This window comes from Culex pipiens, unplaced genomic scaffold (genome assembly GCF_016801865.2).
Source record: "Culex pipiens pallens isolate TS unplaced genomic scaffold, TS_CPP_V2 Cpp_Un0035, whole genome shotgun sequence".
Classification (NCBI taxonomy): domain Eukaryota; kingdom Metazoa; phylum Arthropoda; class Insecta; order Diptera; family Culicidae; genus Culex; species Culex pipiens.
This window is the reverse complement of record NW_026292852.1, coordinates 19,697-37,060: the sequence shown is the minus strand read 5'-3', so window position 1 is coordinate 37,060 and position 17,364 is coordinate 19,697. Positions and strand designations below refer to the sequence as shown.

At 33.8% G+C, this 17,364-nt stretch overlaps 1 pseudogene; it reads left to right on the top strand.

The window, feature by feature from the left end:
- Positions 1 to 714: 714 nt before the first annotated feature.
- LOC120431494 (odorant receptor 67d-like) overlaps positions 715 to 17,364 on the top strand; it is a 34,887-nt pseudogene continuing 18,237 nt past the window's right edge.

Below are 17,364 nucleotides of genomic sequence, written 5' to 3'. Positions count from 1 at the left end.
TGCCAAATTTGTATGGACAATCATATGGACAAACTAAAGATGCAAAATGGCTTCTTTGGGCATACCGAAGGAATCAAAAAAGTTTGCAAAGTGCTCGATCTGGAAATTGTATTGCTTTGAGAGGATCAGTGGAAAATTATAGATTCACCGCGAGGATTCAGCTCACAGAGAAGGATTGTTAAATTGAAATCTTTTTAATATAGCCATAGTTATTAATAAAATCAAATCAAACCATCCACATTAACGACCCCCGGGTCTTTTGTGGTCTCTATTGCAAGTTTCTGCTCGAACCTAGGAGTCCGAAGGCTTGAATGGGGAGAGCACCCAAACCTCTTTTTACTCCAAGGAACCTTCCACCCCAGTGTTTGAACTGACGACCTTCGGATTGCGAGTCCAACCGCCGCCAGCGATTCCACCGGAGTAGGCTTGGTTTGGTGTGTTGTTTGTACTTATGGCATGGAGACAACTCCTACACCTGGAATGACTTACCGGCCTAACAACCAAGGCCGGGACCGACATTTTACTTCCTCATCCGATGGAAGGTTGCAGCAGATGGGAATCGAACCCAGAATCATCCGCTTACAAAGCGGACAGCGCAACCATTCGGCCACGCACTGCCACTCAGTTATTAATAAATGAACTGTAATTAAAAATTCACAATGATGAACACCTTACAACTAACAAGTTTCAACACTTGCCATCATTCAGTTGGTGATGTTTCAACGCGTTGGTAGAGTAAAATCCGTTTCCGGCGAAGAATTGTTCAGTCGTCTCTTCACAAATGTTTCGCGCCTTTTCGCCCTTATCGGAGTGGACGCTTTAGATCCCAGGTTCCGTCCTAAACTTCTCACAATGTACCCAGTGCTGGCAGCACTTATCGCTGCAACCGAGGTTCTATACTTTCTCTGGAGCTCACGATCCGATATGATTCCGTTTATGGTGACCTTGCCGTACGCAAGCTTTGCCACACGTTGGCACTGGCTTTGATGAACCCCGCGAGCTTCAGCTCACTGTACGCGAAATCGTACGAGTTGTTCAAGCTGCTCAACGAGAATCACGGCAACCGATCGATCCTGGCCAGGCCGCTACGAATTGGGACGGTGATCCAAAGCTTGATGACCACTCTTTACGTGGTTCTGTTGGTGTTCATGCTGTGCTTGCCACTCGCGACTTGGTGGATTGCCGGGCAGAAAATTCTCATACTGCTGTTCCGCTTGCCCGGTGTAGACGAAAGTTGTACGGAAGGATTCCTGGAAACCATGGCACTCCACGTGGCATTGCTACCATCAGCATTTTGCGGATTTCTTGGAATCGATTGCTTGTTTCTGGCACTGATCGTGCCTGTTGTGGGCTTCGTGGACGCGATGGCCAACGAAATGGACGAGTTGAACCAGCTGCTGCAGTCACCGGAATCCAGTCAAGCTGATGAGATTCGACCCAAGTTGATCCGTCTTGTGCGACTGCATCAACTGTTGATCGAGTACGAACTGACGCTAGAAGAACACTACAATGTTGTGATCATCGTCAAAATTGGAGCAATCGTGTTCGGAATGATCAGCACGATTTTGGTGATGTTTAATGTTCGGGAAATCATGGCGTTCATCTTCACAATCGTTCTGTTTGAGCAACTAACGCAGTATTGCCTGTTGGGAGCGGTTATTAGCTCCAAGGTGATCCTTAAATCATAAACATTTCATAAACTGACAACTTTTCCATCTCGTAGAACAATCAGCTGATCAACCATCTGTACGACATCAAGTGGTATCTGCTGCCAGCTGGACAGGCAAAACATCTCGTGCTGATGCTGGAACGAGCCCAGAATGCCCCCACTCTGACCGTTGGAAAGTTTGCTACTCTCAATATGGAGCTTTACGATAACATAATGAAAAAAGTGTATTCTTACGTCATGTTGCTGGCGACTTTTTTGGAACAGTCATGATTCGTGGCAGTGGTAAATGCAGCATATTTTACTTTTGAGAAATTTACATTCAATGCAATTCCCACTACATTATAAACGTGGGTTATGTACAGCATTTCCTTGTCAAACCAGGAAGATCCAAAATAAAAATGAAAACTCGGGATAGGGACAACATTTCCGGAGTTTTTTTTTTTTTTTTTGAAAAGGTCCTATAAACCAAATTTTCAGTTTTTGCTTTTTGTGTGTGTGTTTTAATACCCCTGACTCAAGGCGGTTTCAAAAACACCCCAAAAAGCAATAACGGGAAATATGGTCTATAGCAGCGATTCTCAACGGGGGTACCGGGCCTACTTGATTTACATGGCAGGGGGTACCAGCCTAAAATAAGGTTGAGAATCGCTGGTCTATAGGACGTTAGAAAAAAACACTTTAAAAGTTTTAAAAACTTTGGCAAGAAATTTGGAACATAAAATTTTAAGGGAAATTTAATGTATTTTTTGAATCTACATTAACCCAAAGTTTTTTCATTTAAAACAAAAACTTTAATTTTAAAATTTCGTGTTTTTTTCTGACTTTGCAGGGTTATTTTTTAAAGTGTAACAATGTTGTACAAAGTTGTGAAGGAGAAAATTACAAAAAATTTGATGTATAAACATAAGAAGTTTGCTTGTAATCATCACGAGTTATCGCGATTTCACGATTTTTTTTAAGTAACTTTTTGCGTTTCATTTTGTTTCGTTGTTTGTGTCTGTCGCGGGTGACCATTAGGGTGCCCAGAATTTGGGACTTTTTCTCAAACCTCGCTTTACAAGCTGAATATAGTTCCTTGAGCTATTTCAGGACTGTGGGTCAAATATGAACAAAATCGGTCAACATTTACCCATCGATACTCGAAGGTGAAGTTTGTATGGGAAAAATCGAAAAAATGTATGGAAACCCCAATTTTCTTACGGAACATACCAAAGCTGTAAAACTTGATCTCAAAAAGTTATAAGCGATTTAAAAAAAAGTCATTTATACGTAAAACATATTTTTCACCAACTTTAGACTCAGGTATCAATGGGTTAATCTCAACCAAAATTTGCACAGAGGCTTTAAATAATCCAATAAACCATTTGCCGCTTGTGGAGCCGGGGGTCATTTTTTTCGGGGCACCCTAGTGACCATGAAATGCCAAGATCAACGACGACCAACTTTTTCAAAACTTTTTTTTTTCGTAAAATCACGATAACTCGTGATTGTTACAAATAAACCCCTTATGCTAATAAATCATTTTTTTTAATTGTGTGCTCTAAAATTTTGTTCAACACTGTAACACTCTCAAAAATAACCCTTTAAAGTTAGAAAAAAGCACGAAATTTTAAAATGAAAATGTTTGTTCTAAATGAAAAAAATTACCCTTCTGGGTTAATATAGATTAATAACGTACATTAAATTTCCCATAAAATTACATGTTCCAAAATTTTATGCAGTTATGTAACGGAAAATGGCAGAGTTTATTTTTAATTTTTTTTTTCGATGAAAAATACGTTTTTTTTTTAATTCTGAGTACACCACCAAATCGGGCGTATAATTTTACATAAAAGTCCCTTTGACACCAAATTTCTATCTCATCACCGTTTCGGGCTGCAAATTATTGAAAAACACCTCTTTTTTCGTCAAAAATGGTTGGGGTTGTACCGCCCCTCCGTCACGAGATATCAAAAATCCGGACCTTGGATTCGTGATCAGGGACAAAAGTTATCCCTAGGACAAAGTTTCACGCAAATTGAAGAGGGGTCGGGGAAACTGCTGTGTGAGTTGGCGGAGAATTACCCATTTGTGAAATTTTCTGATCCCCCCGAATAAATTATTTTGATGATTTGAGTCATTTTTAAAATGTTTGGCTTGATTGCCAAATTTTCAAAACAAAAATTCGAGGAGATCAGAGAATGGTACTGTTCTTTCATTTTGTACACGAAAAATTTAATAATTTATTGCTGAGATATTTGTAATGATGGAATATTGGAGTGAGACTAATGGCCTATCTACAATCACTTAGCTTAGAACATCTAAGTAAAGTAGTTACTTAGGAAAATCTGCAACTTACGTTCGTCATCCACAATCAACTTAGAAAACTTGCTGGGCTGATATACGTTGCTATGCAGTTGTTTGTTTACCTTTGATATGGAAACGTCAACTTACCGTAGATTTTGAAATTTTCCAAACCAAACGTCAGTTTCTAATTTGATTACTTTTCCATTGTAGAAACTCAGATTCATTTCCATTGATTCAAATTCCTAAGCTAAGTGAAATTTTCTAAGCTGAGCAGTTCTCTAGGATTTCGGTCATTCGATTTTTTTTGTATTTTTTAATCCGACTGAAACTTTTTTGGTGCCTTCGGTATGCCCAAAGAAGCCATTTTGCATCATTAGTTTGTCCATATAATTTTCCATACAAATTCGGCAGCTGTCCATACAAAAATGATGTATGAAAATTCGAAAATCTGTATCTTTTGAAGGAATTTTTTGATCGATTTGGTGTCTTCGGCAAAGTTGTAGGTATGGATACGGACTACACTGGAAAAAAATAATACACGGTAAAAAAAATTTGGTGATTTTTTTATTTAACTTTTTATCACTAAAACTTGATTTACAAAAAAACACTATTTTTAATTTTTTTTATTTTTTGATATGTTTTAGAAGGCATAAAATGCCAACTTTTCAGAAATTTCCAGGTTGTGCAAAAAATCACTGACCGAGTTATGAATTTTTTAATCAATACTGATTTTTTCAAAAAATCGAAATTTTGGTCGTAAAAATTTTTCAACTTCATTTTTCGATGTAAAATCAAATTTGCAATCAAAAAGTACTTTACTGAAATTTTGATAAAGTGCACCGTTTTCAAGTTATAGCCATATTTAAGTGACTTTTTTGAAAATAGTCGCAGTTTTTCATTTTTTTAAATTAGTGCACATGTTTGCCCAGTTTTGAAAAAAATATTTTTGAAAAGCTGAGAAAATTCTCTATATTTTGCTTATTTGGACTTTGTTGATACGACCTTTAGTTGCTGAGATATTGCAATGCAAAGGTTTAAAAACAGGAAAATTGATGTTTTCTAAGTTTCACCCAAACAACCCACCATTTTCTATCGTCAATATCTCAGCAACTAATGGTCCGATTTTCAATGTTAATATATGAAACATTTGTGAAATTTTCCGATCTCTTCGAAAAAAATATTTTTGGAATTTTCAAATCAAGACTAACATTTCACAAAGGCCAAACATTCAATATTACGCCCTTTTAAAATGTTTGTCTTGATTTGAAAATTCCAAAAATATTTTTTTTTGAAAAGATCGGAAAATTTCACAATTGTTTCATATATTAACATTGAAAATCGGACCATTAGTTGCTGAGATATTGACGATAGAAAATGGTGGGTTGTTTGGGTGAAACTTAGAAAACATCAATTTTCCTGTTTTTAAACCTTTGCATTGCAATATCTCAGCAACTAAAGGTCGTATCAACATAGTCCGAATAAGCAAAATATAGAGAATTTTCTCAGCTTTTCAAAAATATTTTTTTCAAAACTGGGCAAACATGTGCACTAATTTAAAAAAATGAAAAACTGCGACTATTTTCAAAAAAGTCACTTAAATATGGCTATAACTTGAAAACGGTGCACTTTATCAAAATTTCAGTAAAGTACTTTTTGATTGCAAATTTGATTTTACATCGAAAAATGAAGTTGAAAAATTTTTACGACCAAAATTTCGATTTTTTGAAAAAATCAGTAGGGTAGAGGACCCAGAAATCGCCCACTTTATAGAGGCAATCTTGGAAATTTGATGAGAATTTGATGGCAAATTATGGTTTTTGGTTCTATTTGTTGTAGAACGTTGATAAACTATTTGATTTTAAGTTTCCACAAGGTTTTTATCATTTACGTGTTCATTTTTTATAAAATTTTGCGTTTTTATAAAGTGCTCTGAAGAGCCTATTTTCGCCCCCCTAAATCCAATTTTCGCCCACCCTTGGAACCAGTTTTCGCCCACGACAAAAATCAAGAAATCAAATGAAATTATGACGTAAAGCTAAGCAAATATGGTCTCCTATTGATACACAACATGTTCCCGAAGCTAAATTTCATTGATGTGCACATATTTTGTCGTACATATTATAAATTGAGGTTCAAAAAATCCCAGGAGTTTTTTTTTCAGATATCCTGCTTATTTTGAGATTCTCTGTCTATTATAACTAAAACCAAAACATGTTCTCACTCTCTCTCAAAAAATATGACTGAATCAAAATTTGTGATAGAACTCATGTGTCCCTGTTCACCCAAGAGGCACACAGTTACAATTAGCTCCATGTTGTTGTTGATTTTGTTAGGGAAGCTTTAGCCCTATGGGTCATTTGCTCCCGAATTGACTCAAAAAACATAAAACATCGAGTACCGTAAACTGGGGTGACTTTGATAGCCCGGGGTGACTTTGGTAGGTTTTTCAAATGCCCGTCAAATAAGTATCTAAACATTTTTGAGAATTTTAAGTATGTAAGCATTAAGGGATAGCTTATTATTGAACATATATGCAAAAATGTGACTGTTACATTGGATGTATCAAAATTAGTGGCCAAATCAAATTTCTATCAATGTCACCCCGGGCTATCAAAGTCACCCCAGTTTACGGTACCTCTTAATAAAAATATTAAAGTACATGTGTAACTACTTCTCCATCCTCTGCTTAATTTGTTATCCTATGTACCAGTAAACTTTTACAACATTTGAACCAAAACCCCTTATGAATGAAAGTAATTAAAATGATTATTTAACCTTTACAAATAATCTAGAATGTTCCACATATATTTTCAAGCACATTTCGCTGCGATTAGATTCGTTTTTATGGTAAACGAAAACTGGTTCTAGATAAAATCTGAAAACACAATACTAGATTTCGCCCTGGGCGAAAATTGGATCTCATGTTTTTTCATGACCCCAGAAATCGCCCACTTTATTTTATTGAAATAACCTTTGGTAAACGTTTAAAACAGGTAAATCACTAGATTTTCATGAAATTCAGACATACAGTGAACTAATGAATTATTCATTTACATTATTTTCGGACAAAATGAGTTGTTTTCCCTCATTAACATTATTACCCGCTGTAGTCTAAATTGACAAAAATATGGCGGCTGCAGTAAGGCTTTTTTTGAAAAGCTTATAAAAACTTAATAATCAATAGAAATTCATTAGGAAAGTTTCAATTAGTACTAGAAATGAATGAATATGTAAACCTGCATAATAAATTCAACCAAAAAACGGTATGAGTTTGCTAAATACAGATTAAATCCAGTAGGTGGGCGAAAACTGGAGCAGGGCGAAAACTGGGTCCTCTACCCTATTGATTAAAAAATTCATAACTCGGTCAGTGATTTTTTGCACAACCTGGAAATTTCTGAAAAGTTGGCATTTTATGTCTTCTAAAACATATCAAAAAATAAAAAAAAAATTAAAAATAGTGTTTTTTTGTAAATCAAGTTTTAGTGATAAAAAGTTAAATAAAAAAATCACCAAATTTTTTTTTACCGTGTATTATTTTTTCCAGTGTAGTCCGTATCCATACCTACAACTTTGCCGAAGACACCAAATCGATCAAAAAATTCCTTCAAAAGATACAGATTTTTGAATTTTCATACATCATTTTTGTATGGACAGCTGCCGAATTTGTATGGAAAATTATATGGACAAACTAATGATGCAAAATGGCTTCTTTGGGCATACCGAAGGCACCAAAAAAGTTTCAGCCGGATTAAAAAATACAAAAATTAAAATTGAAGAAAAAAGACCGATTTCGTAGAGAATTGCTCAGCTAAGTGATTGTAGATAGGCCATAAGAAACTTCCATTTTCCTGTTTCTTTTTCTTTAGTTTGCTAAATCACAGCTGGAAAAAAGCGGTACAATCTTTAATGTTTTTAGGCGAAGTTTTGAGAATTTTTTTGACATTAAAAAAAAGTTTTTTTTAGAAAAAAAGAAACAAGATTTTTTTGTGAAAAAAATATTATGTTCTGCAAAGAGCTTTACAGTTTTTTTTTAATACATGTGCTGAAAAGTATGACTTTTTAACCATTGTTTCGAAAAAAAAATCCTTTTTGATTCTGTTATTTTTGGTAGAGTAAAGTAGACCGTTTCGTTGTTCTAGAATGACAACGTTAAACCTTAACCTTAACTCTTGAGATTTTTCAAAATTTTCCATTTTTCTTATCACCCTAATGTCCATGTGTTTATTCAATTCACCGTACACAACCATCAAAAAGTCACACATTGTAAGTAAAAAAAAAAAACGAAATAAATTAAGAATGCTTTTCTAGAGCTTCGCAACGAACGAAATAAATTAAGAATGCTTTTCTAGAGCTTCGCAAATCCACTGTTCCTTTTACATTATTTTTTTTTCGACAAAATTGAAAGCAAGGGTTCTTGAAAAAGCCAAATCATTGAAAATTATGCCAATTTATCATATAGTACATAGTTTGCAATTAGTTATAAAACTTTATTTTTTACTTAACCTTTTCCATTATCAATAAAATAGTGTAGACGTGAAAAATTATTAAAAAATTGGTGTATCTCGTGGTTTATCCTTTTTTTTATCTACTCATTCAAGACAAATTCAAATTTTAGCCAAAAATTGACCGAAGATCAGAAATGTAGTTCAATTTTTTATAAGTTCAATATGAATTCAACTAGTTCGGACTTAAGTCATCCTTTTTTTCATTTTGACACCTCTAGCAAAGTAGTAGGAAAATAGACTCAATTTAAGTCAAAAGTAATTTAACAGTTATGACACGATTTTACAAAAAAGGTATCCTAAAACTATAAACGTTACTTTAAAAGTATAAAAGCCATAACATGAAAAAAGCTTGGGCTAACAAGGCCGATTCCATAAAGCTTAGTGCTGCCTCAACCGAATCTTTTACATGGTCACCCTTTTTTGTATCTGTCTTAATTATGTTTTAGCACAATTGGGTCCTAAAATGAAGCTTAGATGGCTGATATCATTGTTTACAGCGATAAAGCTTATTTTTCTGAGTACAATGACCCTTTGTACGTCCACAAAGAGTTTTGCCTTCCTCACTGAGGTAAGGCTATAATCCTGCTCTAAAATTGAACTTTTTATTAAAAGCTCGAAAACCCACCTTGATGTATACATATCGACTCAGAATCGAAAACTGAACAAATGTCTGTGTGTATGTGTGTGTGTATGTGTGTGTGTATGTGTGTGGGTATGTGTGTGTGTATGTGTGTGTGTATGTGACCAATAATGTCACGCAGTTTTCTCAGCACTGGCTGAACCGATTTTGACCAAACCAGTCGCATTCGACTTGGTTTAGGGTCCCATACGGTGCTATTGAATTGTTTGAAGTTCCGATAAGTAGTTCAAAAGTTATGTATAAAAATGTGTTTTCGCATATTTTCGGAAGATGAATAAATGGCAGTAAACTGAACCAAACATCATCATATTATACATCGTTATTTAGGTAATTGAAAGACCTTTCCAACAAATCTACAACATTGAAGATCTGGCAACCCTGCCTCGAGTTCTGACCACTTAAGTGATATTTATGTACTTTTTTTGTAGCCGGATCTCATTTAAATGTATGTAAACAATGTCCGGATCCACCATCCTACACATCGTTGGTTAGGTAATTGAAAAACCTTTCCAACGAATCTACAACATTGAAGATCTGGCAACCCTGTCTCGAGTTATAACCGCTTAAGTGATATTTATGTACTTTTTTGAAGCCGGATCTCATTTAAATGTATGTAAACGATGTCCGGATCCATCATCCGACCCATCGTTGGTTAGGTAATTGAAAGACCTTTCCAACGAATCTACAACATTGAAGATCTGGCAACCCTGTCTCGAGTTCTGACCACTTAAGTGATATTTGTATACTTTTTTGAAGCCGGATCTCACTTAAATGTATGTAAACAATGTCCGGATCCATCATCCGACCCATCGTTGGTTAGGTAATTGAAATACCTTTCCAACGAATCCAAAACATTAAAGATCTGGCAACCCTGTCTCGAGTTCTGACCACTTAAGTGATATTTATGTACTTTTTTGAAGCCGGATCTCATTTAAATGTATGTAAACGATGTCCGGATCCATCATCCGACCCATCGTTGGTTAGGTAATTGAAAGACCTTTCCAACGAATCTACAACATTGAAGATCTGGCAACCCTGTCTCGAGTTATAACCACTTAAGTGATATTTATGTACTTTTTTTGTAGACGGATCTCATTTAAATGTATGTAAACAATGTCCGGATCCATCATCCGACCCATCGTTGGTTAGGTAATCGAAAGACCTTTCCAACAAGTCCAAAACATTAAAGATCTGGCAACCCTGCCTCGAGTTCTGACCACTTATAATGCCACTTATGAGCCCTTGAGTGATATGTGTGTTTTTTGGATCAAATTTGTGTCCAAACCCATCATATTACATATCACCCATTGTTGGAAAAGAGTGAGGAAGGCACCAACCACATAGGTGGATTAAGTTAGTTTTTTAAATCAATTTGGAAAAAATAACCTCGCGGTCCTTCTTGACAGAAAAGTTCCTACTTGACAGCTCGTTCCAAGGGGACCATAGTTAATCCATCGAAAAAATGTTGTCTTGTCAATATTTTTTTGCATTAAAATAAAAAAAAGTGATCAGAAATGGTTTTTAATCGTGTTTTTTACCGTTGTCATAAAAATTAACATAGGGCTTTAGTACCCAATTGCTCATAACTTTTGATAGCGTTGTCAGATCTTCAATCTTTTGGGCTCGTTGGCAAGGTTTTTTATACTACCTTTCCAACGATGGGTCGTATGAAAGATCCGGACAACTTTTTCATCCAAATTTTCAAGATCCGGCCTCAAAAAAGTGTATAAAGTACACTTAAGTAACCATAACTTTTGATAGGTTTGTCAGACCTTCAACATTTTGGATGCGTTGGGAAGGTCTTTCAAATACCTTTCTAAAAATGTATAACACGACGGGTTTCCTTACAAAAACCACCCTTTTTACAATCTTCCGGACTTTAGCCAAAATCGTTTTTTATGCATAAATTTTGAAGTACTTAACTAAACATCGCCACTTATAGATAGTGACTTAGGGGACCCCAAGACAGATCGAATGAGGCCAAAACGGTCAAAATTGGTTCATCCAGTTCCAAGATAATCAAGTGCAATTATTTTGATCAACATCCAACCACCCACACAGACATTTGCTCAGAATTTGATTCTGAGTCGATATGTATACGTGAAGGTGGGTCTACGAGGTCAAATATCGAAGTTCATTTTTCGAGTGATTTTATAGCCTTTTCTCATTGAGGTGAGGAAGGCAAAACGTTTCACTTGAAATTATTTGAATAATTTTAAGCATTATATCTGAAAGGAAGGCAAACAACTTCCTTCCGTGTCTGCCAACATCATCGTTAGCGTTTCATGTCTGTCATCGTCATCAGTTTCGATGGCAGTCATCTGAACATCCAGCAGCACAAGAGTCGCGTTTTAGCAACAAAACGACATGCATAAATAAACTAGCCTCTTCCGTCGATGATCCGACGACGACGGCCTGCTGAGGAGAAGATGGCGGAAGATTTTTTATTTGATTTCTTTAAATCTATTTAAAAAATTTATTCAGAGATTAATTTTTACCTTATTTTCTAAAAGATCTTATTAAAATTCCGGAGTGTTCAGCATGTAAGATGATAGCGTACTCAAGGTAAAAAAAAACTACAAGCTCCCTACTTAGAAGTCCATTGAATACAAGAAGCTGCTGATTTTGCATTATTCCAACCTTCCGGAGTGCAAAACAACATGCATAAGGATTTCAGAAAGCTTCCGCGAGCTGATATGGAAGAGTTTTAGAAAAAGTAGACAGCATCCATCGTAGCAACTTTTGCTTTCATTATTATTTATTTATTTAGTGCCTAATGTAACAAAGTCTTACCTTTTTTTGCAGTTTCCGTCCAAGTTTTTCGCTTCGACCCGACAACAATTCAATTATTCATCACCTTGCTAAACTCATCCATGTTCCCGTTCCCAGTTAAAAACCTGTGCCGCAACAAACAACACCAAAAATCGCTCCCTTTATTAACAGGCTTTATTTATGAGGTTCGCTGTAACCTTCAACTTCGGTGCCAAGAAAACCAAAACACACACACACGCGCACATAAAACAAACTTTTACCCGAAAAAAAGTTCAACTTCCGGGCCCGGTTGTGGACGTGTGCTAAATAAGCTAAAAGCCGCCCGAGTTCGGAAACCGCGACTATACTTCCGGTTGCTGGCTGACTTCTTCCTCTCCCGACTCTCTGGTGTTATGCGATGGGGGGAGATCTGCGGAAGTGTTGGAAAGGAAGGGAAGAAGAAAAACACAATATTATTACAGGTAAAGGTACACTTCCACTGGGTGAGGATGTAAGTTTTTGGGTTACGTTTCTTTTAGCGTAAATTGGATTGGGTTAGATCAGTTTGATCTAGTTTGAAGAGTTATACAGTACAGTAGAGAAGCTCGTCGTAATCTTTTTTGAAAAATATATATACAGTTGTATTGAGCAGCAGCTTCATTTTTTTCTGATAATGTGTTGCTTTTTCCGTTGTCTTTTTCACGAAATTTTCTGCATATTTAAAAAAACAAAATCAGAATTTTCAAAACATCCTTAGAGTCTTTTTAGATGGAAAAAGGGATTTTGCGTCTAGATATTTAATTTTTAAATTTTTTTCATGATTTTTTTGTTCGATATAAAAATTAATTCAAAACAATTATTTTGAAAATGAACATTCAGTGATTAAAATGATTTTCAATGTAAGAAAACGAAAAATTCATGGAAATCATTCTTATATAAAAAAAAATATTTTGGAAATGTTGGAGATAGCCTAACCTTCCAAATGGGCATAATATTGGTTTTTCGGGCCTTTTGAAAAAAAAAGACCCTAAATCATATCAAAAAATCTCAAAAATCAAATAAAACAGATTTTGGTAAATTAAGCTTTAGTGAAAAAATTTTTATTAAATAATCGGCAAGATTTATTTCCGTGTACAGTCATGCCTCGGTTTAGCTCCGCATATGGGGGATGCAAAACCGAGGTGTGAATTTCTGAAACACAGAGCCTATGGGATTTTGGCTGTATGGGAGACATTGGCAATAATCCTATGAAAAATCCTCCAAACATTAAAAAATAAAATGTTTTATAATCAGGATGATGTTAGTTATCCATTGCAAATACAGTTTTATTAAATTTTTCACAAAAATGCGTATTTTTCTTGTATTATGAAAGTTATTTTTTCCTCGAAAAAATACTAAAATTAGTGATTTTGCTATATGGATATCAAATGATCGGGATTTTTTAAATAAATTATTACATTATTACATTATTATTACACATGTTTGAAAATAATCAAATTTTTTACAATTTGGAGTATAGGTATCAAACCATCGGGATTATTTCATACATTTCGGCAATTGTGAAATACTCCAAATTTTCACAAATCTACTTTTTTTACGTATTCAAAATTTCAGTTTTTTACAATACGGGATTTGATACGGGATTGTTTCATGCATTCGAAAGTAATAACACACATTTTTGAAAATACATACTCAAACTTTTCACAAAACTACGTATTTTGGAAAAATACTCGAAATTTCAGTAACAATATGGGTTTCAATCGGGATCTATCCATACATTTTGATAAATAATATTTTGTTGTGAAATAATCAAAATTTTCATAAGGTTACGCGTTTCCAAAAAAGTACTATAAATTTAAATTTTAATTGTTTTTTTAAACGTTCTTTTGTGAAAATAACGAGTGTTTTCAAAAATATGAGTAATAACCTTTGAAATTTATGAAAAAAACAACCAGATCATTTAATACTCATTTTATATAAATTTGAATTTTTAGCTTTTTCGGAAATGCATAATTTTGTAGTTTTTTTTAACAATTTCAAAAATTTGTGCTATAACTTTCGCAATGTATGAAAAATACCGATCATTTGATACCCATATCGTTAAAAACTTTTTTTTTGTTTTGTGAAAATTTTGAGTATTTTACGAAAAATATTACTACTATCGAAATGTATGTAATAATCCCGATCGTTTGATACTCATTTTGTAAAAAAAAAACTGAAATTTGGAGCATTTTTCAGAAAATATGAAGTTTTGTGAAATTTTTTAGTATTTTTATAAATATTTATGAAATTTATGAAAAAATCTCGATCATTTCAAACCTGTATAGCAGAAACAATAATTTTGAGTATTTTTTTTTTAGAATTATAGCATTTTCGAAGTACAGGAAATACGTACTTTTGTGAACATTTTCATGTAATTATTATTGCAATGGATAGCTGATATCATTCCGATTCCAATACACTATTATTGTTAACCGGGGCAGTGCAAAACCGAGGCGTGCAAAACCGGGGCATGACTGTACCTATTTTTCATGAACACCAAAATGATCAGAAAATTCCTTCAAAAGTTCAAAATATTTTCGAATATTTACGTAACATTTTTGTATGGACAGTTGCCAAAATTGTACGGGTGAACCAATGACACAAAATGGTTTCTTTAGTAAAAAGGAAAGCCCTCACAAAGTTTGAGCCAAATCAGAAAAAAAAATCAAAAAATAAAAATGGTCAAAATCGGCCAATTTCGTAGAGAATTGCTCTAATACTTTTCGATACAAGAGAAACACTCAAATGGGTGCAATAAAGTGCACATTTTAGCACTTGTACTCAATAACAATCCAACTTTATGACAACAAAAGACTATATTTCAAATTTCAAGCCCCACAAAACAAAATGCTTTATAAATTTTAATAAATATGCCAGATTTTTTTTTCAAAATAAGAACAAAATAGCCTAAAAATATCCAATTCCTATTATCATTATACAATTAATTTTAGTTAGTTTTTTGGGTGAAATTTTAATTTTTGGAAATATTTTATCTCACCCTGATTTTTTGATTAATTTGTAAGGCCGTTGCAAATATTTTTTAAAGTTTGCATTGACAGCCCAATCAGGAGGCACAATTTTTTTATTGTTTCAAAAACTTGAAAATTTTAATACACTTAAAGCATATTTAGCATGTTTGGACTCGTATGAAAATATTTTTTTTTTGTAAAATCCGATGTACAGCATCCCCCCCCCCCTTGACTTTGATCAGAGTCGAAGGACATTACCAAGCTTAGTGATTTTTCACTCTCAAAATCTGCAAATTTCACGGTGACCTTAATTTCAAAGTACCAAATTTCACGGAAATTTCACGGAATGTGAAAATTGATAAAATAACATTAAAAATCTAATGTTAAAAATACAACAACTACATTTTATGCTTCATTACTTGATTTTTTTCAATAAACTTTAAAAAAAATCATCAAATTTGAACGTGACACAGAACAAAACTATTTCTAATTTTAAAAAAAGATTCCACGTATTTTATGGATAAGCTCTATATTTAAATATTTGACTTATATAGCAGATCAGTTTTCGCTTCCAATTGGCTTGTATTTAATCTTTTTAACATTTTATTGTATTACATATCATAGTAAGATTGAACAATGATTAAAATAAATTTAATTTCTGTGATATTTTTCCCAGTAAATATATTTTTGTTAAGATTTTCATCTCACTATTCAAAAACTAGATTAATAATCAAGAGGCAAACATAAATAATCTGTAATAATATATTAAATTATTTATTCAAGATCAGAACTGAAACCCAAAAAAATAGCATTATTATTTAACTTCAACGGAAACCATTTACCCAATGCACAGTGTTCGGAATGGCAAAATTAAGTGGAATAAATTGATAACTCCTTTATTTGACGTCCTAGCCAAATGGTGTCTTCGAAAGAGTTGTTGTACTTGATAAGGGCTATCTTTTGAAGTTATTGACATACAGGGTGACGACTAGCGTGGTTCACGTTTCTATGAAAAAGACAAAAGTTGTTATTTTGTCTTGCATCAACCGGAATTTCGTTCTTTTATGTCCTCAGAAGCACTCCTGAAAATTTGAGCCCATTTGGTAAGGTCTAGGAGCTCCAGTTTTAATTTGAAATTTATATGGGATTTTGATTTATTTTCCATGGGAAACTATCTTTTTTTACATTGTATTAGGATTTTTTTTTTATAAATCGATGAAATGACTTGATTCTTATAGTAGAAGATAGGTTTTGAACTGGGGAACAACTTTGTAGAACATACCAACAAGCTAGGAAGTGACCCTTTAAAGATACAGATACTTTTAGATGGTGGTTGGCCCCTTCAAAAGCTACCATCTAAAAGTATCTGTATCTTTAAAAGGTCACTTACTAGCTTGTTGGTATGTTCTACAAAGTTGTTCCCCAGTTCAAAACCTATCTCCTACTATAAGAATCAAGTCATTTCATCGATTTATATAAAAAAAATCTTAATACAATGTAAAAAAAGATAGTTTCCCATGGAAAATAAATCAAAATCCCATATAAATTTCAAATTAAAACTGGAGCTCCTAGACCTTACCAAATGGGCTCAAATTTTCAGGAGTGCTTCTGAGGACATAAAAGAACGAAATTCCGGTTGATGCAAGACAAAATAACAACTTTTGTCTTTTTCATAGAAACGTGAACCACGCTAGTGACGACCTTCCAGGGTGTCAACCAAAAACTAACTTTGTTGGATGACGTTGTAGGGCTTTGGTGTCTTCGGCAAAGTTGTAGAGGAGAAAATTTCATGAAAGTTTGTCGAAGGCACCAAATTTGTAGCTCTTAATCTACTCGAGATATACGCCATTTTTGCAAAAATTGTCCAAAAAAGCACTTTTTTTGTGATAACTCAAAATGTTAGCATTTTAGCGGCCTACTATGTTCTGAAGAGTTGTTTATGACATAAAATTACACATCTTTGCCGAAGACAGCAAAATGTTTTGAGCCTTTATTGAAGAGTTATAACCATTTTTATGTGATTTTGAGCCTATTTTCAAGTTGCTATGTTTTCAAAATGGCGCATTTTGGCGCAAAACCGAACAATGCACCTGAAAGTACACACTTTCAACTACATTTCCTGAAAATATCTCCGTGTCTATCCGTGTCTATTTTTAGATATCTCGATTTGAATTTGACGGTTTTTAATCAATTTATTTATATTTTAAAGCGGAATCTTATTGAAAACGTGGTAATAATCGGTAAATTGATCGATTTTTATGGAAAAAATTAAAATTATGACACACATTCTAAAATTATGAATAAAAACATGTTTAGCCCAAAAATAATGTAAATTAAAATTTTAAATAATTGTTCGTATTTAAAATTAAATATTTCCTTTTATATTTGGTCAGTTTAGAAAGGTTGTCGTATTTTTTTATAGACAAAGTATTTTCCATAAAAATTGATCAATTTACCCTTCAATTCACCGATTTTCAACTCGTATTCAATATGATTTCG